Source organism: Dermochelys coriacea, chromosome 6 (genome assembly GCF_009764565.3).
Source record: "Dermochelys coriacea isolate rDerCor1 chromosome 6, rDerCor1.pri.v4, whole genome shotgun sequence".
Lineage (NCBI taxonomy): Eukaryota > Metazoa > Chordata > Testudines > Dermochelyidae > Dermochelys > Dermochelys coriacea.
The window spans coordinates 16,239,858-16,260,662 of NC_050073.1; the positions used below are offsets into that span (position 1 = coordinate 16,239,858).

A 20,805-nucleotide genomic window follows, 5' to 3' on the forward strand; every position below is an offset into this window, starting at 1 on the left:
GAGGGATAAGTCCTAGACGGCCCTCCTTCCTTCCCCCACAGACCTACACAAGAACCACACACTGATGAAGCTGGTTTCTTCAAAACACTTTAGCGTGACTGTACTGGTTGCTACAAGTAAGGCATTCCTCCATGTTCAGCTTTAATTTGGAAAGGTGTGGAATTCTACAGTCAAGTGCATAAGACATCACCAGAGTAGAATGGGCCACGTAGACATCAGGCATTTATCCATTTCAACATGGGGAATGGCATGCAGGATCCCATGCACTACAGAAACCATGTGCCTTCTGCTGCAATCTGTCTCAATTAACATGCATAACTTGTATGACTATTCAGTGGAAAATACAGTGGGGAGATTTATATACATAGAGAACATGAAACAAAGGGTGTCACCATACACACTGTAACCAGAGTGATCACTTAAGGTGAGCTATTACCAGCAGCAAAGTGGGGGGAAAAAACCTTTTGTAGTGTGATAATCAAGGTGGGCCCATTTCCAGCAGTTAACAAGAACGTCTGAGGAACAGTGGGGGGTGGAGGGGATAAACATGGGGAAATAGTTTTCCTTTGTGTAATGACCCATCCACTCCCAGTCTCTATTCAAGCCTAAGTTAATTGTATCCAGTTTGCAAATTAATTCCAATTCAGCAGTCTCTCGTTGGAGTGTGTTTCTGAAGTTTTTTTTGTAGAAGTACTGCCACTTTTACGTCTGTAATCGAGTGACCAGAGAGACTGAAGTGTTCTCCAACTAGTTTTTGAGTGTTATAATTCTTGACGTCTGATTTGTGTCCATTTATTCTTTTACGTAGAGACTGTCCAGTTTGACCAATGTACATGGCAGAGGGGCACTGCTGGCACATGATGGCATATATCACATTGGTAGATGTGCAGGTGAATGAGTCTCTGATATTGTGACTGATAGGATTAGGCCCCATGATGGTATCCCCTGAATAGATATGTGGACACAGTTGGCAACTGGCTTTGTTGCAAGGATAGGTTCCTGGGTTAGTGGTTCTGTTGTGTGGTTGCTGGGGAGTATTTGCTTCAGGTTGGGGGGCTGTCTGTAAGCAGGGCCTGTCCTGTAGTAGGTGACTTCTGGCAGAAGAGTACCCAGAAGTCACCTACTACAGGACAGGCCGAACAAAGAAAATAACAGAACACCACTAGCCATCACCTTCAGCCCCCAACTAAAACCTCTCCAACGCATCTTCAAGGATCTACAACCTATCCTGAAGCACGACCCATCACTCTCACAGATCTTGGGAGAAACGCCAGTCCTTGCTTACAGACAGCCCCCCAATCTGAAGCAAATACTCACCACACAACAGAACCACTAACCCAGGAACCTATCCTTGCAACAAAGCCCATTGCCAACTCTGTCCACATATCTATTCAGGGGACACCATCATAGGGCCTAATCACATCAGCCACGCTATCAGAGGCTCGTTCACCTGCGCATCTACCAATGTGATATATGCCATCATGTGCCAGCAATGCCCCTCTGCCATGTTCATTGGTCAAACTGGACAGTCTCTACGTAAAAGAATAAATGGACACAAATCAGACGTCAAGAATTATGACATTCAAAAACCAGTCGGAGAACACTTCAATCTCTCTGGTCACATGATTACACACCTGAGAGTGACTATCCTTCAACAAAAAAACTTCAAAAACAGACTCCAATGAGAGACTGCTGAATTGGAATTAATTTGCAAACTGGATACAATTAATTTAGGCTTGAATAGAGACTGGGAGTAGATGGGTCATTACACAAAGGAAAACTATTTCCCCATGTTATTTCTCCCCCCACCCCACCCCCCACTGTTCCTCAGACGTTCTTGTTAACTGCTGGAAATGGGCCCACCTTGATTATCACACTACAAAAGGTTTTTTCCCCCCACTTTGCTGCTGGTCATAGCTCACTTTAAGTGATCACTCTGGTTACAGTGTGTATGGTGACACCCATTGTTTCATGTTCTCTATGTATATAAATCTCTGCACTGTATTTTCCACTGAATGCATCTGATGAAGTGAGCTGTAGCTCACAAAAGCTTATGCTCAAATAAATTTTTTAGTCTCTAAGGTGCCACAAATACTCCTTTTCTTTTTGCGAATACAGACTAACATGGCTGCTACTCTGAAACCTGTCATAAGAATATAAAAAAAAGTTATTTTGCCATGCCCATAACCACCATCTTCATCATCAGCAAAGAATGAACCAACTCTACAATCCCACCTTACTATGGTCAGGATAACGTAGTAACTCCAGGGTCTGAAACATATACCTAAGACAAGCTGGAAGCTTTCTTGGGTACATGCAATTAAGGTTCTAGTTCTGCAAGTATTCAAAGAAGAATTGGGCACGAACCAGTGCAAGTCTTCTGTCTGTATAAGCAGCAGAAGAGGCACTGGAATTGTCTGCCTGCAGACTTAGGAAACCAGCACTGCACCAGTTCATATTTGTATGATTATCTGTGCAACTATAATGGTAGAAATGTAATTTGTTTTTTAGATGAAAGATGAAATTATATGGAAATTGATGCACACACTATTAGCTTTTTCCAGACTTCCTTTGGAGAACTAATATAATAAGCCGATGACCTCCCTCTTTATATGCAATCAAAGAGTACAATAGAGTAGATCCCTTTCAAGGTGATAAGGCACCAGTCTGGGAAATGGGCACTTTGCAATTTGCCAACATGTTAGGCTATCAAATGCTGTTCATGTTATTACTATGTAATATCAACAATTTACCAAAGCTAAGGATTGAAGAACCAAGCTCAGGGCATTTCTGGGGACCGGATGCCAGCTAGTAGAGTTCACTTCAGGTCCTAAGCCCTGTCTGATCATTAGCACTCCAGAGATGCCCTGCACTGAGATAATTATTGCTAATTTAAAAGCTGGTTGGTTTGTTTTTTTAAAGGAGATTTTTCCTTCCATCCTTCATCTTTCACTTTTAAAAACAAAGTGCGTTTCCTGCTAATGAAATGTGCCACAATGGCGGGTGCCACACAAACGTGACTCAGCCCTGACATGGAGGGACTTCCTTTAGGAAAAGGAAATTCATTATCCAGGCCCAGCCAATCCTCTCTAATGAAACTGTGAACAAGGGTACCAATTAGCCGCAGTTGTGCTGGTGCTTCTGCCATAGAAGTGTGTGTCTTTTAGGAACAGGATGGAGAAAATCTTTGATAAACAGAGGGGAAGGACGGTCTAGTGGTTCAAGGCAGTAGCCCTTGGACCTGGGAGAGACTGCTCTTCAAGTTCCTGATCCACCAAAGACTTAGTAGGTGACCTCGAGCTTATCACTTAAGTTCAGATTTAGAGAACTAAGGCATTTCAATGGAAATTAGGAGCCAAAATACCTTTGAGGATTTGGGCCTTAGCCACTCTGTCTCAGTTTCCCACCTGTAAAACAGGGATAACAGAGAGGCTGTGAGGATAAATACATTAAAGACAGTGAAGCACTGCAGTAATGGGGACTATATAAGTACCTAAGATAACTAGACCAATGAAAAGCCATCAGACTGGTTATTTACCATTGACCCAGACTAGATTGGACCTGCTGACTCAACTTAATGAGTTTCGAGAGAACTGGACATATTTATGAGTGGATTAGTATTATGGGATTGTTTGTGATGGTGGGGGCAGGGCTCGGCAACCCTGACGGTCCCTCCTGATTGATGGCTCACGTAGTCACCTGCCAGGGTCAGGATTAAGTAGAAGATAGGTTTCAGCATATTTCCATAGCCTTGGACAAACTGCAGAAAGACTGCTGCTGTATTGCTGATGCTTTTAAATCTGGAAAGAAGTTCAAGAGGTACTGGAGAAAAAACTACCCAACAACAAAGTTAAATAGCAAGCAGCAAATGGATTGAGAACTTACAGCACTTCATTTTCTTGCCAATATTCTCAACACAAAGTATCAGGGTAGATGTCTAACTGCTAAAGATGCTGCTGCTAAGACATGGGCACCAAATCACCAAATCAATCGTGCCAACCATAATAAATGTCAGGGCTGGAGGGGAAACAGTCAAGCAGTACATGTCATGTTTGCTGACGTTTTAAAGAAAGTCACACCACTGAACTGGTGGAAGTTATTAGCTAAGCACCTGGAACCAGAGTTTCTTGAAGTGCTAAACCAGCTTTTTACAGCAGTAGCCGCCTCTGCAGGCACAGAAAAAATATTTTCTTCATTTGGACTAATTCATTCAAAGTTGAGAAATTGATTCAGTTGAAAAAGGAAAATTTGTCTCTCTCTTCCAGTCTATGAATAAAGACAAAGGAGGGAGCGGATGAGATCTACTAGTTTTAAAGTTTGAAGGACAGCCTAAGTATCTTGGGAAACTCATTCTCAAGAGACGTAGGGGAGTAGGAATTTAAGCTTCAGTCACTTTCACGTAGGCATATTTGAAAATTTTCCCAGTCTGACCTGGAATGATCAATTTAATCCACTGACAACAGTCAATCCCTCTGTTTAATAAATAAGCTGTAAATGTGAAACACGTTTTGATAACAGAAGTTTATGTATTCAAAACATTTAAGGTTGTTTTAATAAAAATAAATTTTATATGCTGTTCTGTGTGCAATTAAATTTCACTGACCATCCTAATGCAGCTCTACACAAATCACAAGCAAAAAGTTAATGATCTAGTATATAAGCAACATATTCATCATTTTCTAACTTACTAAAAATGTACAATGAAGAATCTGAAAATATTAAGGTACACACTTGCTTAAATAAGCATAGTTATAGTGTACCTCCCTAGATAGCAAAAAGACATACCAAATCTAGTATAAAGGATATATTTAGTTGTAAATCAACATGTTTTAATAGTGATATCCACCAATGAGAATGAATCTTTTTTTAGAACATAAATGAAGTCCAAATGGAAAAATTGATCAAAACTGATAATTTAAAATCGAGACTTTCCACTTGGTGAGGTAAATCAATCCACCCTGGTCAGGAAGGAGTTCGCCCCGCCCCGCATATTCTTCGAAGTAGGTAGCCATTTGGTCTCCTTCCTCTGAGGCATCAGAGATGGCCTCATCAAGAGACAGGACATTCGACTGGATGGGGCAGGGCTCTGGGGTGGTACTGAGTAGTCCCTTGGTCACCTGCTTAATGGACTGGTTCTTGCTGACATGCTCAGGGTCTAACTGATTGCCATATATGGAGTCAGGAAGGAATTTCCCCCCAGGTCAGATTGGCAATGACCTTGGGAGTTTTTCCCCCCCCCCCACTTCCCCTGTAGTATAGGGTGCAGATCACTTGCCAGGATTAACTGGGTATCTCTCTCTCTTAGTCAATTCCCTGCCATCGGAGAGGCCTCAGGCACTGGGTCACCTCAGTCCCTCCTATTCTCAACCTGTGGTGCATAATAGTCGAGTGTCCTATGGACTGTAATGCTTTGGTCTAGTTTCAGTGGGTGCTGGTGGCCTGTTGTATACAGCTCAGACTAGATGATCTAATGTTCCCTTCTGGCCTTAAACTCTATGACCTCATATGCTGCACCAATGCAAGTCACTGTTTACACAAGTGCAATGCATCTCTGCCAGGTGAGGATGTTGAAGCAGTGCAATATCATTGGCTAAAACCCCTGTGTAGACAAGGTCTTAAACATATAAAGGATCCGTCTCTCAACACGGACCCCTGGAGCCAGCCAGTCCCCCCTTGGACCTGTAATTTTCTTGCTTATTTTGTGCATTTAGGCTGGGGTTTTCAAAGGGGCCTCAGGCTCCTTTAATAACTCTTTAGTTATGCCAGGGCAGACCCTTTGTGGACATCCTTTTATCGGTTTAAAACAGGTTATATCGATTTTACTCACACCTGTAAAATTTACCAACACAAGCTCAACTGATGCAAGACAAGCTCAGCCCAATACAAAGGATGTATCCACTCAAGTGTTTGCACTTGTTTAAGTCAGTTTAAAAGCACACCTGTAGTTAAACTAGGATAACTGTGAGTGTAAGCCAGGTCTAAGAGAGTTCAGCACCTAATTCCCTTAGGCTTCTTTGAAACTCTCAGCCTCACTACCCCAGCATGTACCCCACTGTGATGTACAACGCTGTACAAGGCATCTCAAGAGCTGACCATCAGCCGCTCAGAGTTTGCTAATCCCAGCTCAGACTTCCATTTGGCTTTCCAACTGCAGAGACAGCAAGCCTCATCCTGGAGCTACAGAAGGGATAAATTTCAGAGTAGCAGCCGTGTTAGTCTGTATTCGCAAAAAGAAAAGGGATAAAGAGTTTCCCTGGCATTATTCTCAAGTGATGTGCACTGGGAGCTGTGTCCATCCCTCCTCTACCTGTGTGTGGCCGTGGTATAATGCTTAAGACTAGAAAGCAAGACACACCCTGGAAGGAAGAAGGATCCTAGAGAGACTCCTCTCTTCAGCCCCCCACCCCTCTGTATTTCTGTTTTAGCCCCTGCCTTGTAACGGATTGCAGGACCCTCTGGAATGAAAGGCACTCAGAGGTGTTATTATTACTGCACCGATTCAACGGCACATGACGACTGAAAGAACAGTGGCTACCCAGGCTCAGCTATTAGAAGTCTTGCTGTGCTATCAACATAGACCACTCCCTAAAGCTGCTGTCGACAGTGATATCACTGTAGACATCAGTATAGCAATACCAAGGGATCTGGGAATGATGAAAAACGAGAGAGGCAGGAAAAAAAACAGGCAAGGGAAACATGACAGCAGGCTGTGGTATTCTCCTGAAGGATGCAGGGCCCCTCCCATTTATTTCCCCATGTTTTCTGGACTGGCAGGAAGTGTTTACAGAAAGCAGAGTCATTGTAAGACTGGGAGGGCATGCCAGCAGGTGATTCTCTCCTCTCCCTTCCTTTCCTGTTTGGAAGCCCAGTCACATTTTGGGGAGGGAAAAGAAGAGGAGAGGAAGAAAGAGCAGAAGTCATCAGCAGCTGCCCTGAGATCCTATTGCTACTGGCTCCCTGGTGCAAAAGGTGCAGCAGGGGGATGTGGAGCGCCACAGCTGAGAGAGGGCAGCTGGGCTGGGACATACAGGAGGAGAAATCTATATCATTGCCAAACAGCCTAGACACATACATGAATGCCACCATCTCCCTTGGCTAACGCAGAGGCTTTTAAATCTGGAGGTATGAGAACCACCCCAGTGGCCTCCAGAGCAGGCTGCTGGGGCCCGATTGTCACAAAACAAGAGGGTCTGAAAATCAAGGGGAAGAGTGAAAGCTTTTGGAGGATGGAGGGGCAACAAATTTGCAAATGCTCAGAGAACCAGGGGAAGAAACACTGCAGCCTCCCCCCACAAACACCAACAGGTGGCTACCCCCCTCTCCCCTCAATACCTTTTTCCACCACGGTGCAGCCGCGGACACGTCCAAGCCCAAAGCTACTCTTCCACCCCAACCCAGACACACCCACTGTTGTCTCCCTTCACCCCTAACAGATGTAACCCCTCCCATGGCTGCTGCCCTCTCACAAGCATAGCCCCTCGTCCTCCTCCCTATACAAGTGCTCCCTCCCAACTGATGCATCCAGGCAGGCACACACGGACCCTCTCCCCCCCTTCCCCCCCCCCACACTCTTTTTCTCAAAGGCACCCGCTGTCCGACTCCGGAGAGGGGTGGGTTGATCTTCGCAGCTCACTCTGGAGCCCAGTAGGTGCAGGATCGACGGAGCTCCCGCGAGCGACCCCCCCGAGCCGCCGCCGCCTGCTCAGGAAAGCCAGCTCTGCTCTGCTCTGCTCTGCTCTGCAGTGCCCGGTTGCCGCCACCAGTCCTTGCCGCGCACACATGCTCCCTGGGACACGCTGCCCGTGCCACTGCAGTGCCTGCTGCACGCCCGCCGCCCGGAGCGTTCCCGGGGGGGGGGGGGGCGCACGGGCAAAGAACCACCCCCCTCCCCCGCCGCTGCCCGGACTTTGGAAACCACCTGCAAAAGCAACTCCCGGGGCTGCACCGCCACCTCCAAGCCCCGCACGGCGCAGGAGACGGGGGCACTTACCAGCGCTCACACCCGCCCGGGCGGCTTATCCTTGCGCGGCAGAGAGGCAAATCCTCAGCGAAGATGGGGGGGGGCTTCTGTGGGAGGCGCGCACACGAAGTTTGGAGGGAAAAGGCCAAAAAAAAAAAAAATCCCCCCTCCCGGCCAGAGCCGCAGCTCCTGCCTCCCTCCCCGGCGGCGGCCGCTCTGGATCAATGGTGCGCCGGGCCCAGGCGAAGGTGAACTTTCCACCGGGGTGGTGGAGAAGCCCCCGGCTGGCAGCGCCCAGCCCGCATTGGCCCCGAGCCCTGGGGCGCTCTCTGGCTGCGGCGGCGGCGGCGGCTCGCTCGGACAATGTGTGAGTGTGTATGCGTGTGGGAGGGCGAGTGTGAGTGTGCACCAGCGGCGGCTCGGCGAGCCCCGGCAGCGGCGAGCGGCACACGCCCAGGCTCCGCTCCCCGCCCACCAGTCACTCACCGCCTCCCGCCGCCGCTGATAGGCGCTCGGCCCCAGCCCGGGCACCCGGGCCCGCAGCCCCGGCTCCTCCGCCCTCCTGGTGGGCTGCGGGCCGCGTCAGTCACCGACGCTGAAGGCACCTCCCTTCCCCTCGGCCGGGGCGCCGTCGCCGTCGCCGTCGCCGGAGGGGACTTGCTGCTCAGCCCTGATTTTTAGCGCCTCGCTCAAACTGTGGTGGCGGCCGGTGGGGGAGCGAGACGTGGGGAGGATTGTTTGCTTGCCGCCTGCTGCAATGAGAACTTGAGCCGCTAACGGTGAGTTAGAACCACGCATCTGGCTGATAACCCAAATGGTCCAGACAGGCACCGAGACATTGTTTAATAAGTCTTGGTCTCCTCCCACTTCTCTCTCTCTTTATTTTTTTTAAATAAAAACAGACATTTGGAGCTATATCCTCAGTAGCCGCAAAGCAGCCTAGCTCCGTGGACTTCAGTGGAGCTGTGCTGATTTACACCAGCTGAGGATCTGGCCTTTTATATTCGCAGCAACAAGGCATCCTGCCTTGCCAGCCTCTCTCACTTCCTTTTAACTTGGATTTAGCGCTGCTGAGAGGGGCTGGCCTATTTGATGACCCTGGAGGATGGAGTCTTTTGTTTAGCCACAACATAAAGGACCTGGGCAACTCCCACACTGCTGTGCCAGTTAGGGTCGTTCAGTCCCTGTGCTAGGATGCTCCTGGGCTTCTCCAGTCACAGGGAAAGGGACGCTTAAAACACTGCCGCAGTGCTTCAGTGAAGACGCTCCTAAACCAACAGGAGAGCTTCTCCCGTTGTCATAGTTAATCCACCTCTGTGAGAGGCTGTAGCTATGTTGATGGGAGAACCATAGCGCTCTCCACACCAGGGGTTGGGTCAGTATAAGTGTCGCTCAGGGGTGTGGGGGTTTTTCACAAAGTGGTTATATAGATGTAAATTTAAACTACAATACAAAGAATGAAGAATGGGAGTGGGGAGCCTTGGAGGAAATCACCATACCCCCTCTGTCTAATAGTAATGTAGCTAATATTCACCTTTTACTTCTACTTATTAGTCAACAAATACGTGCAGTCATATGCTCAGTGTTACATCATAGGCACCTGAAGAGCAAGTGACGACCGGGGACTCAAACTCACCATTTATACTTGCCACTGACCATTTCCAAAAAGGTCAGTAGCAGACCATTCATGGAGCACATTTTGACAGGAAATTTTTTCAGTCCAAAAATGTAGACCCATTCTAATCACTAAAGCACCATAAGCATTTATGCAGCCACACTGTCCTTTACCATAAGGCTCCTTGACACCACTCTGGCAATGTAAAGGAGCCTTAAAAATATTACACCTATTTTCTACTCCTGGGGGAATTCACTAAGAACAATGGGAACAATTCACTAAGCAGGCAGGCTGCTACGTTCTCCTCTGCCTGAGGCAACAGAGCCTGCCCCATACCTACCCCTTCTGAAATACCCCCCAAACCCTGCCCCTCCACGCCGAGCATGTTGCAATAGCTAGCAAGAGGGACAGAGGACATGACTACCCATTCCCTCCCCTCCTCACAGGTGGTGATTTATGTCTCTATCAGCTGCTCTGGATGCCCAAACCAACCTGTCTGCACTACTAGGGAATGGGCGTATGACTACTTTTGTGGCTTCTCTTTACTTCCCCGTTAGAAGTCATTTTCTGCAGGTAAGCAAAGAAATCTCCGGGGGCTATGAATTCTGCGCACGTGCAATGACGCAAAATTCCCCCAGGAGTAATAGTGTAGACCTGGCCACAGTGAAACTGCCAACAAGGGTGCCTTGATGGCGGTTTCTATGATGTGAACGCCTGTCCACTAATATGAACTGGTCTGAAACCTCACCAGCCCTCAAGCAGATATCAGATGCAGTTTGCACATTCTATGTAGAACTATAATGAGGTATACAAACCTTATCCTGCTACAGTCACTAAGCGGTTAAGAGACAGAGTAAATACCTCCTCAGCTGCAGCTAACTGGTGGACCATCAAGAGCTGGGATAAAAGCTTATGGACCAGGCAGAAGGGGATGGCTTTGAATCAAGTGTAAGCTAGCAGGAAGCGGCTGGACCCTCCAGGGACAAAGCACTAGAATGAGTTTCTCTGTGAAAGGAGCTGGGAGGCAGATCAAGGTAGGAAGTGGCCCAGGGAAGCAGCAATGAGTCTGAAGAAACAGGCTAAGCTGCTTCAAACAGGGTGCCTGGGCTGGAACCCAGAGGACGGCAGGAGGCTCTCCCTACCAGCTACCTGGAAAAAAGATGTAAAAGCCCCCCGATGTAAGGGGACAAGAACTATTGAGTCCAGGGTGGGGCTGAAAACCTGGCATAAGGTCATTAGACTTCTTCTTTGTTGGACTCCTTATAGCCTCTGTCCCTTCCAGAGTAGTAAGTACTTGGATGGAGAGCTGAGTTGTGAGAAGGGGCAAACCACCACAGGCTTGGAGGGACAGTTGACAGAGGGGGCCAGAGTTGAAGAGACTGCTGTACCATGTCTGGCCAAGAAGAGGTGCTCTGGCTGATGAGCAACCCCATTGGAAGAGCCCTAGACTGCAGAGGGCAGGGTATGCAGCTTTCTAGAAACCTTTCCAGCCAAACCTGCAGTGGCACTGGCTACCTGAAGATGAGGTATAGTGCTGTCCTTCTCGACTGGAAGGATAGGCTGGTCAGACATGGGGTCTACTGATATGAGAGAATATAAAGGGGGAGAAATGGGGGGCATTTTAGCATGCTCCCATGAGCACAAAGAAAAGAGAACTTGCACTGTGGATAGAGAACACCAAATTCTACCCATTCATTTGGTTGCCTCCTATCCTTCCTGACCACCATCGTGATTATGTATGCAGTAGGGAGGTATAACTCAAGGGCTTCTATCATCCTGGTATTCACTTGGTTTTATTAATATGCCAGATCAAGAGTCTAAAGAGGAAGTAGTCACTGCTTCTGCCAATCATAGAAGAAAGACTGTCTCCTTTGTAACATATCAGCTCCATTAGTCTCTGTAGCACGGCATCATCTATTCTAGGGGAAATGGAATGTAAAATTCACTAGTGCTGCAGCTCTGCTGGTGGAAGCTTGGGCATTTTTAGTGTTGTCCTGTCTGTCCCTGCTCAGATTATGGCTGCGTGAGACAGAGGTAAAAACTAGGGCTGTCAATTAATCAGTTAACTCATGCAATTTACTCAAAAAAATTAATCGTGATTAATCGCACTGTTAAACAATAGAATACCAATTGAAATGTATTAAATAGTTTGGATGTTTTTCTACATTTTCATATATATTGTATTCTGTGTTGTAATGGAAATCAAAGTGTATTTTTATTACAAATATTTGTATTGTAAAAATGATAAACAAAAGAAATAGTATTTTTCAGTTCACCTCATACAAGTACTGTAGTGCAGTCTTTGTTGTGAAAGTGAAACTTACAAATGTAGACTTTTTTTTGTTACATAACTGCACTCAAAAACAAAACAATGTAAAACTTCAAAGCCTATAAGTCCACTCAGTCCTATTCTAGTTCAGCCAATTGCTAAGACAAACAGTTTGTTTACATTTACAAGAGATAATGCTGCCTTCTTTCTTATTTACAATGTCACCAGAAAGTGAGGACAGGCATTTGTAAGGCACTTTTGTAGCTGGCATTGCAAGATATTTACGAGCCAGATACGCTAAAATTCTTATGCCCCTTCATGCTTCAGCCACCATTCCAGATGACATGCTTCCATTGGTGATGATGCTCGTTAAAAAAAATGCGTTAATTAAATTTGTGACTGAACTCCTTGGGAGAGAATTGTAAGTTCTCTGCTCTGTTTTACCCACATTCTGCCATATATGTCATGTTATAGCAGTCTCGCATGATGACCCAGCATATGTAGTTCATTTTAAGAACACTTTCACTCTAGATTTCACAAAATGCAAAGAAGGTACCAATGTAAGATTTCTAAAGATCGCTACAGCACTCAACCCAAGGTTTAAGAATCTGAAGTGCCTTCCAAAATCTGAGAGGGGACAAGATGTGGAGCATGCTTTCAGAAATCTTAAAAGTGCAACACTCCAATGCGGAAAGTACAGAACCCGAACCACCAAAAAAGAAAATCAATCTTTTGCTGGCGGCATTTGACTCAAATTATGAAAATGAACATGCGTCAGTCTGCACTGCTCTGGACTGTTATCAAGCAGAACCTGTCATTGGCATGGACGCATGTCCCCTGGAATGGTGGTTGAAGCATGAAGGGACATATGAATCTTTAGCGCATCTGGCACATAAATATCTTGCGACACCGGCTACAACAGTGCCATGTGAATGCCTGTTCTCGCTTTCAGGTGACATTGTAAATAAAAAGCGGGCAGCATTATCTCCTGCAACTGTAAACAAACTTGTTTGTCTGAGTGATTGGCTGAACAAGAAGTAGGACTGAGTGGACTTGCAGGGTCTAAAATTTTACATTGTTTTATTTTTTAATGCAGGAGGTTTTTTGTACATAATTAAACTTACAAGTGTAGAACTTTCATGATAAAAGATTGCACTACGGTACTTGTATTAGGTGAATTGAAAAATACTTTTTTTTTTAACAGTACAAATACTTGTAATCAAAAATATACAAAGTGAGCACTGTACACTTTATAGTCTGTGTTTGTAATTGAAATCAATATATTTGAAAATGTAGAAAACATCCAAAAATATTTAAATAAATGGTATTCTACTATTGTTTAACAATACGATTAATTGCGATTAATTTTTTTAAATAGCTTGACAGCCCTAGTAAAAACACATGTGCACTGACTGATGTACAGCTTCAAAAGTTTCTGCCAACAGTGGAGCTGCCCTGGTGGTTAATTACAGGTCCTGAATTTTGCCAGTGTAGATTCAAATCTGTTGTCTCACTGCACAGCATAGTGCACAATGGCTGTATCAGCAGACCAGTGATAGCTGTTCTTTCATTATCTCTAGGTCACTGGCTTGCACCCGAAGCTGGTCTACAGTCAGTTAAAATCAATTCCAACTCATGGTTAATTTTTTGCCTTGATGACCTCAATCCTGTTCCTCGTCAATAACTATTCACTTTACAAAGCAACCACCATAATTGCCAAAATGGATGCTGGTTATGCCAGTGGCAAGAAAGAGGGAAAGCACAGAATGAGAATGCAATCACCCTCCTACAAGTGGTCCCACTGGTACTGAGGTACTCTGGCCGTGCAATGTAGGGATGTTCACATTTTTGCTGCCCATGGTGTATGTGTTCTCTGGAAAAATAGAAGATATCAGCCTCTTGTCATAAGGGGTGGGTCTTCTAGCTCTGGCGGTAGTGCCACTTAAGCTGTAGGATCCACAACTCCCCGGTTTGATCTTCTCTACCAACAGCCCACCCAGGAGTGGCATGTTGGGCAAGCAGCTGTTTAGTCTTGGGATGACATGGTTGCACTTCCTAGCACTAAGTTTAACTTTTAAACAAAAAATCATTAGAATGGTCATTCCTTAGCTATGCTCTGCCTTAAACAGGCATGTATGTATCTGAGGTACTTTGGCATGATTTCCACCCTGTGTCAGAGAAATCTTCACACAGGGTACAATTAAAAAAATGGTCTTTTAAGTCCCATCGTAGATGAAGATAATTCAAAATAATTCTGCAGGGTGTACTCTGATTTATCTATTTCCACTAGAGAAACCCAAGAATCAGCCAAGTTGAAGTCTGAACTATCCTTCCCCCATGCCCCGCCCCTCCAGCTAATCACAGAAGTTGTTTCTCCATGATAACTTTCTCACTGACATAGCAAACACCAGAGCTAGACACTAGAAAACACTAGAATCAAAGGGATGTAAGTGTGAGTGTGTCCAGATTTTGCCCTTGGTTACACCAATGTAAATCCAGAGTAATTCCAGTGAAGTTAATAGAGTTAGGCTGACTTTACACTGTTGTAAAGGAGATCAAACCCTGGCCCCCTGTCCTGGACACTGAGGAGAATTATCTATCCCAGTTGTATCTCAATTGCAAGTAGCTGGACTGAATCCTTTACTACTGTCTTGGAACATTTTAAAGTTGAGGTGCACTGTGGGTTATCATGGCTAACTTTGCTTAGCTTTGGTTGTTTTAGGTAGCAGTACATTGCTGCTCATTTCCATGGTTCCATCCTTTGCTTACCACACGTTCATTTGGTCCCTTCTCATAGTGGGCATAAGCATCTTCTGTGTAACTGAAATCAGGGCTTCCCTGGGGCATTTGCGGGGGTGGGAGGGAGAGGAGAATTCGCTAGGAATGGGTGACAGGGAATGGCTCACTTGGTGATTACCTGTTCATTCCCTCTGGGGCACCTGGCATCGGCCACTGTTGGAAGACAATGCTGGGCTAGATAGATCTTTGGTCTGACCCAGTGTGGCCATTCTTATGTTATGTTCTTAATGTCTGTGCAGATTCTTGCCTCACATGGTTTCAGAACTTCCTCCTCCAGAGGATACTGAGAAAACTGGTCTCCCTGGTGAAAATGCCGGACGCCCCAATATCATTTTGCTGCTATTCTTCCCAGATAACTTAGGGCTTGTCTACATTACCCGCGGGATCGATGGGCAGCGATTGATCCGGGGGGGGGGTCAATTTATTGCATTTAGTCTAGACGTGATAAATCAACTGCCGAGCGCTCTCCCGTTGACCCTGGTATTCCACCAGGGCGAGAGGTACAGGCGGAGTCGACGGGAGAGCATCAGTCATCGACTTACCGCAGTGAAGACACCGCGGTAAGTAGATCTAAGTACGTCGACTTCAGCTACATTATTCACGTAGCTGAAGTTGAGTAACTTAGATTGGTTCCCTCCCCCGCCCCAGTGTACACCACTTAGGCTCCCTGAATTCAACTCTCCTGCAGATGCACCAGATTTAGTAATCATGGGTACCTTTAACACATTTAGAAGACTGTGGCCACTTCACTGACTTGGCTCTCCCCAGAGCTTAGGGGTCACTTGCAGCATGGCAAAAGGTGAGCTAATAAGAAATAAAGTTTAAGAATTTGTTTTGTTTTCTTTAGAGAACACAGAATGCTTCCTGTTCGCCTCTGACATAAGTAATTTGCCATGGCAACCAGCTTATGAAACAGAAAAGTGTTGAGCACAAGGTGTTTGGTTGCTATGGTGAGGAAAGAAGCTGAGACCTTTTCCTCTTTGTTCATTGGTGGCCATGCATCATCTAGGCAGGAGGGTCCAAGTCAATAAAAGTCCTTGTTAGGCTTGTAAGGTAGCAGGCTTGCATTGCATTGTCTGGCACCTGGATCAAAACTGAAACACAGTCGTCAGTAGGAATTAAGAAAATGTGTACAAGGGCAGGGACAGAACAGGTTTCTTAGAAATACAGGGCCAAATTCAGTCCAAGTGTAAGCCAGTGCAACTCCTGCTGATGTCATTGGAAGCTGCATCTGCTTACGCTACGACTGAATTTGACTTACCATCTTCATCAACTTTCATATTTAGGATCTTCTTTTCCAAAGTTTGTCCAATGGGAAAGCTCCTGTCAATAGATCTAAAAGATGAGGCTAGCCATAGAGTTCTTGTTGCCTCAAGGTAGACTAGGCAGGCATAGTTGTTCTATTAACTCACCCTCTTAGCACATATTGGGACTGTTTGAAAATACTGATTGCTCCTGACTCATTGTGTAAAGTTCAGCTCATTAACTCCACTCTGGGAAGTGAGAATGGGCAGAGGAAACTGGTTCAGGACAGAAAGAGAGGATGCGGAACCCCAGAAACTTCCTCACTTGGACTGCGGGGGTGGGTTTAGGCTGAATCTTATTATGTTATTTCAACAGTTAACAAAAACAGCCTAGGAAAAGGGTGAATTTGGGCACTAAGTTAAGCACAAGTAGCCCCACTGCTCATATGCTTAAAGTTATATGCAGTGTTGTAGCCATGTAGGTCCCAGGATATGAAAGAGACAAGGTAGGTAAGGTAATATCTTTCATTGGACCAACATCTGTTGGTGAGTGACAAGCTTTTGAGCTACACCGAGCTCACTTGCTTTATGCTTAAAGTTAAGCATGTGCGGAAGTGTCTGTAGAATCAAGTTCTAACCCAGTGTGTGTGTGTTCTGTGCTAGAATAGGGTGAGGATGTTGCTTGTTCACAGGACCCAGTATGAAGTCAGAATGCAAAGATTCTTTTCCATTTAAAAATTAAGAAGCCAACAGAAGCATGTTCTCTTCTGGTTGATTTCGTAGGCTGAAAGGTTATCAACATCATTGACTGACATGCAAATAGGAGGAGCCAGTGGCCTAGGAGTCTGCTTCTGTGTGCGCTTAAAAACATAAGTGCATAGTTAGTACCAGTAGCCAGGGGCACTCTTGACCTGAAAGAAGCAGATGAGAGATGATACTTGCAGCTGTGAGTATCACATCCTCTTAGGCAGCTGTTGTTTTTGTGCAGCCATAAAGGTGTCTCTGATGTGGAAACCTTTGTTCCCAGTGATACCCAGAATGAGTACATCTTTGGAAGAAGTAATTTGCAGTAACCAAACTCTCACTGGTGGATAGACTTTCATCTCTCTTAGACACGGGGTAAGTTTTATGATTACTATGCTATTGATACCTGCTGGAATTGAGATCCCCTTTCCTGCATGTCGGGATGAAGTGGAAGCTCTCTCTCTTGCTGAAAAATGATCCCATAAAGTTTAGGCTATTTATGCAGTGGAAAAGCTCACAAAGTTTGAGAAAGGACAGACAACCTTTTTCTGTCACTTGGACTCTGTTGAATTTGCAGATAAAACTATAGTGGCTAATGACAGATCCTTTTCTAATTTGTTGTTGAGGCTGTAGAGAAAACTCTCACAGATAACAAGCTGTAACGATAGGCTTCTTTCCAACTGGTGCTATTATGCAGGTTCTTTATGTGTGGAGCAAATCTATACTGAGATGCAAGCTCTAGCTTACTGCATAAAATGAATTACTGTATTGTAATTGGCTGTAGAAGTATTACTGTATAAGGAAAAGCTCTGTGAGCCTTCTACACCATAAAGAAACCACGAGATAAATGCAACCCATTGATAAAAACACCACTAAAATTATTCAATAGTATAATTCAACTCATTCTGTTACACAAGAGAAATCTGAGGATCAGCTGCAGATTGTACCAAAAAGGACAAAGCCCTAGGAGGAACAGCGTGACTTTCTGCAAACAAATACTACACATTCAGAGGGAGTGGGATTTTTTAAAGTGTCCAAGAGACTTGGGAACAAAAGTGCCATTAGGAAAATGCACAGAGACAAGAGAAAACCCAAAAGGACTTGTGCTCCTAAGCCATTTTGGGACTCTACCAGCAAAGGTTGCTGAGCAGAACTAGAAGGATTCCATGTTCTAATTAATGAACAATTAAAAATGGTTTCTATTACCATCTCAGTTACAGCACCACCCATTCCCTTCATCATATAGCACTAAAAGACCCACACCTGAAATTTGTTATACGCTTCACTCCTATGCAGCTTTGCACCAAGACCCAAAAAACATTGACACTAAGATCCATGATACAAACAATCCTACTGAAAAACAAATAATGCTCAAAATTCCCTTAAATCAAACCCTTAAAAATAAAAATGCACAGCATTCTGGAAGGGCAGATCAAAACCAAGAAGTTGACGTACGGTTGATTCCTTTAACAAAATATCATTCTACAGTGCAAGACACAAAAGTCAGACAGACCTTCCCCACGTACGGAGTTAGTGCTTGAAACAAAACCGTACTGAGATTAATGGAAAGATTCCCATTGATTTCCATGAACTTTGGATCAGACCCTTAGCAATCGTAAACTGGGAGAGACCAGATTCCCTGGAAACATAGAGAGCAAGGACTTTATAATCAGTAAAGTAGAGGAAAGACTGAAAGTGAGAGACATTTTCTATTCCAATATTTAAAATATAAATGAATGCTGATCAATAAAACCCTCTCCCATTTAAAAAACAAAGAAGAAGGACTGAGCATAATTTTGGGAGAAGTGAAGGAGATGGCAGAACTGCCTCTCATTATGGGCCAACCTGCCACTGTTTTAGAAATGAACAATTGTACCAATGGTATATTTTGTACAGAAACCTATTTCTAGTGTGAAGATCTAACCCAGGCAGATGCCTGAATGTATTGGATTTAACGTTAAATTAAACCAAATCGGGCATGGGGCGGAACTCCATAGGCAATGGAATGTGGAAATAGAAAGAAAGTTTGTTTTATTTGTGACACTATATTTAGAAGTTGCTTCTCTCTACCCAATGACCTAGCTCTCACATTGGGAGACACAAGGCCCATTGAATCAATGGAAAGACTACTGTCCCAGTTGCTTTCGTGGACTTTGGTTCAAATCCCTGTATGTTAGGCTTATTGTACAGGTTTCTCATTCCTTATGTGATGGCAGCAGTGGCATATCTATACTTCAAGCTGCAAATGTAAATTCCAGCTTAGAATCATAGAATATCAGGGTTGGAAGGGACCCCAGAAGGTCATCTAGTCCAACCCCCTGCTCAAAGCAGGACCAAGTCCCAGTTAAATCATCCCAGCCAGGGCTTTGTCAAGCCTGACCTTAAAAACCTCTAAGGAAGGAGATTCTACCACCTCCCTAGGTAACGCATTCCAGTGTTTCACCACCCTCTTAGTGAAAAAGTTTTTCCTAATATCCAATCTAAACCTCCCCCATTGCAACTTGAGACCATTACTCCTCGTTCTGTCATCTGCTACCATTGAGAACAGTCTAGAGCCATCCTCTTTGAAACCCCCTTTCAGGTAGTTGAAAGCAGCTATCAAATCCCCCCTCATTCTTCTCTTCTGCAGACTAAACAATCCCAGCTCCCTCAGCCTCTCCTCATAAGTCATGTGCTCTAGACCCCTAATCATTTTCGTTGCCCTTCGTTGTACTCTTTCCAATTTATCCACATCCTTCCTGTAGTGTGGGGCCCAAAACTGGACACAGTACTCCAGATGAGGCCTCACCAGTGTCGAATAGAGGGGAACGATCACGTCCCTCGATCTGCTCGCTATGCCCCTACTTATACATCCCAAAATGCCATTGGCCTTCTTGGCAACAAGGGCACACTGCTGACTCATATCCAGCTTCTCGTCCACTGTCACCCCTAGGTCCTTTTCCGCAGAACTGCTGCCGAGCCATTCGGTCCCTAGTCTGTAGCGGTGCATTGGATTCTTCCATCCTAAGTGCAGGACCCTGCACTTATCCTTATTGAACCTCATTAGATTTCTTTTGGCCCAATCCTCCAATTTGTCTAGGTCCTTCTGTATCCTATCCCTCCCCTCCAGCGTATCTACCACTCCTCCCAGTTTAGTATCATCCGCAAATTTGCTGAGAGTGCAATCCACACCATCCTCCAGATCATTTATGAAGATATTGAACAAAACGGGCCCCAGGACCGACCCCTGGGGCACTCCACTTGACACCGGCTGCCAACTAGACATGGAGCCATTGATCACTACCAGTTGAGCCCGACAATCTAGCCAGCTTTCTACCCACCTTATAGTGCATTCATCCAGCCCATACTTCCTTAACTTGCTGACAAGAATGCTGTGGGAGACCGTGTCAAAAGCTTTGCTAAAGTCAAGAAACAATACATCCACTGCTTTCCCTTCATCCACAGAACCAGTAATCTCATCATAAAAGGCGATTAGATTAGTCAGGCATGACCTTCCCTTGGTGAATCCATGCTGACTGTTCCTGATCACTTTCCTCTCCTCTAAGTGCTTCAGGATTGATTCTTTGAGGACCTGCTCCATGATTTTTCCAGGGACTGAGGTGAGGCTGACTGGCCTGTAGTTCCCAGGATCCTCCTTCTTCCCTTTTTTAAAGATGGGCACTACATTAGCCTTTTTCCAGTCATCCGGGACTTCCCCCGTTCGCCACGAGTTTTCAAAGATAATGGCCAAGGGCTCTGCAATCACAGCCGCCAATTCCTTCAGCACTCTCGGATGCAATTCGTCCGGCCCCATGGACTTGTGCACGTCCAGCTTTTCTAAATAGTCCCTAACCACCTCTATCTCTACAGAGGGCTGGCCATCTCTTCCCCATTTTGTGTTGCCCAGCACAGCAGTCTGGGAGCTGACCTTGTTAGTGAAAACAGAGGCAAAAAAAGCATTGAGTACATTAGCTTTTTCCACATCCTCTGTCACTAGCTTGCCTCCCTCATTCAGTAAGGGGCCCACACTTTCCTTGGCTTTCTTCTTGTTGCCAACATACCTGAAGAAACCCTTCTTGTTACTCTTGACATCTCTTGCTAGCTGCAGCTCCAGGTGCGATTTGGCCCTCCTGATATCTTTCCTACATGCCCGAGCAATATTTTTATACTCTTCCCTGGTCATATGTCCAACCTT

The 20,805-nt window shown here is 45.3% G+C and overlaps 2 protein-coding genes across 4 annotated transcripts in view; one reads left to right on the forward strand and one right to left on the reverse strand.

Annotated features, from left to right (window-relative positions):
• Window positions 1-8,416, reverse strand: part of HRAS (HRas proto-oncogene, GTPase) — an 88,731-nt gene extending 80,315 nt beyond the window's left edge. For 2 of the 3 annotated variants that reach the window (XR_006281870.1, XM_038405514.2), the window contains exon 1: window positions 7,991-8,416. The gene's annotated coding sequence lies outside the window, so the exon portion shown is untranslated. The remainder of the gene's footprint in view (window positions 1-7,990) is intronic. The other variant, XM_043515858.1, reaches the window with a different exon arrangement.
• An 86-nt stretch (window positions 8,417-8,502) lies between these two features.
• LRRC56 (leucine rich repeat containing 56) overlaps window positions 8,503-20,805 on the forward strand; it is a 137,666-nt gene continuing 125,363 nt past the window's right edge. The window contains exon 1 of the mRNA XM_043515853.1: window positions 8,503-8,739. The gene's annotated coding sequence lies outside the window, so the exon portion shown is untranslated. The remainder of the gene's footprint in view (window positions 8,740-20,805) is intronic.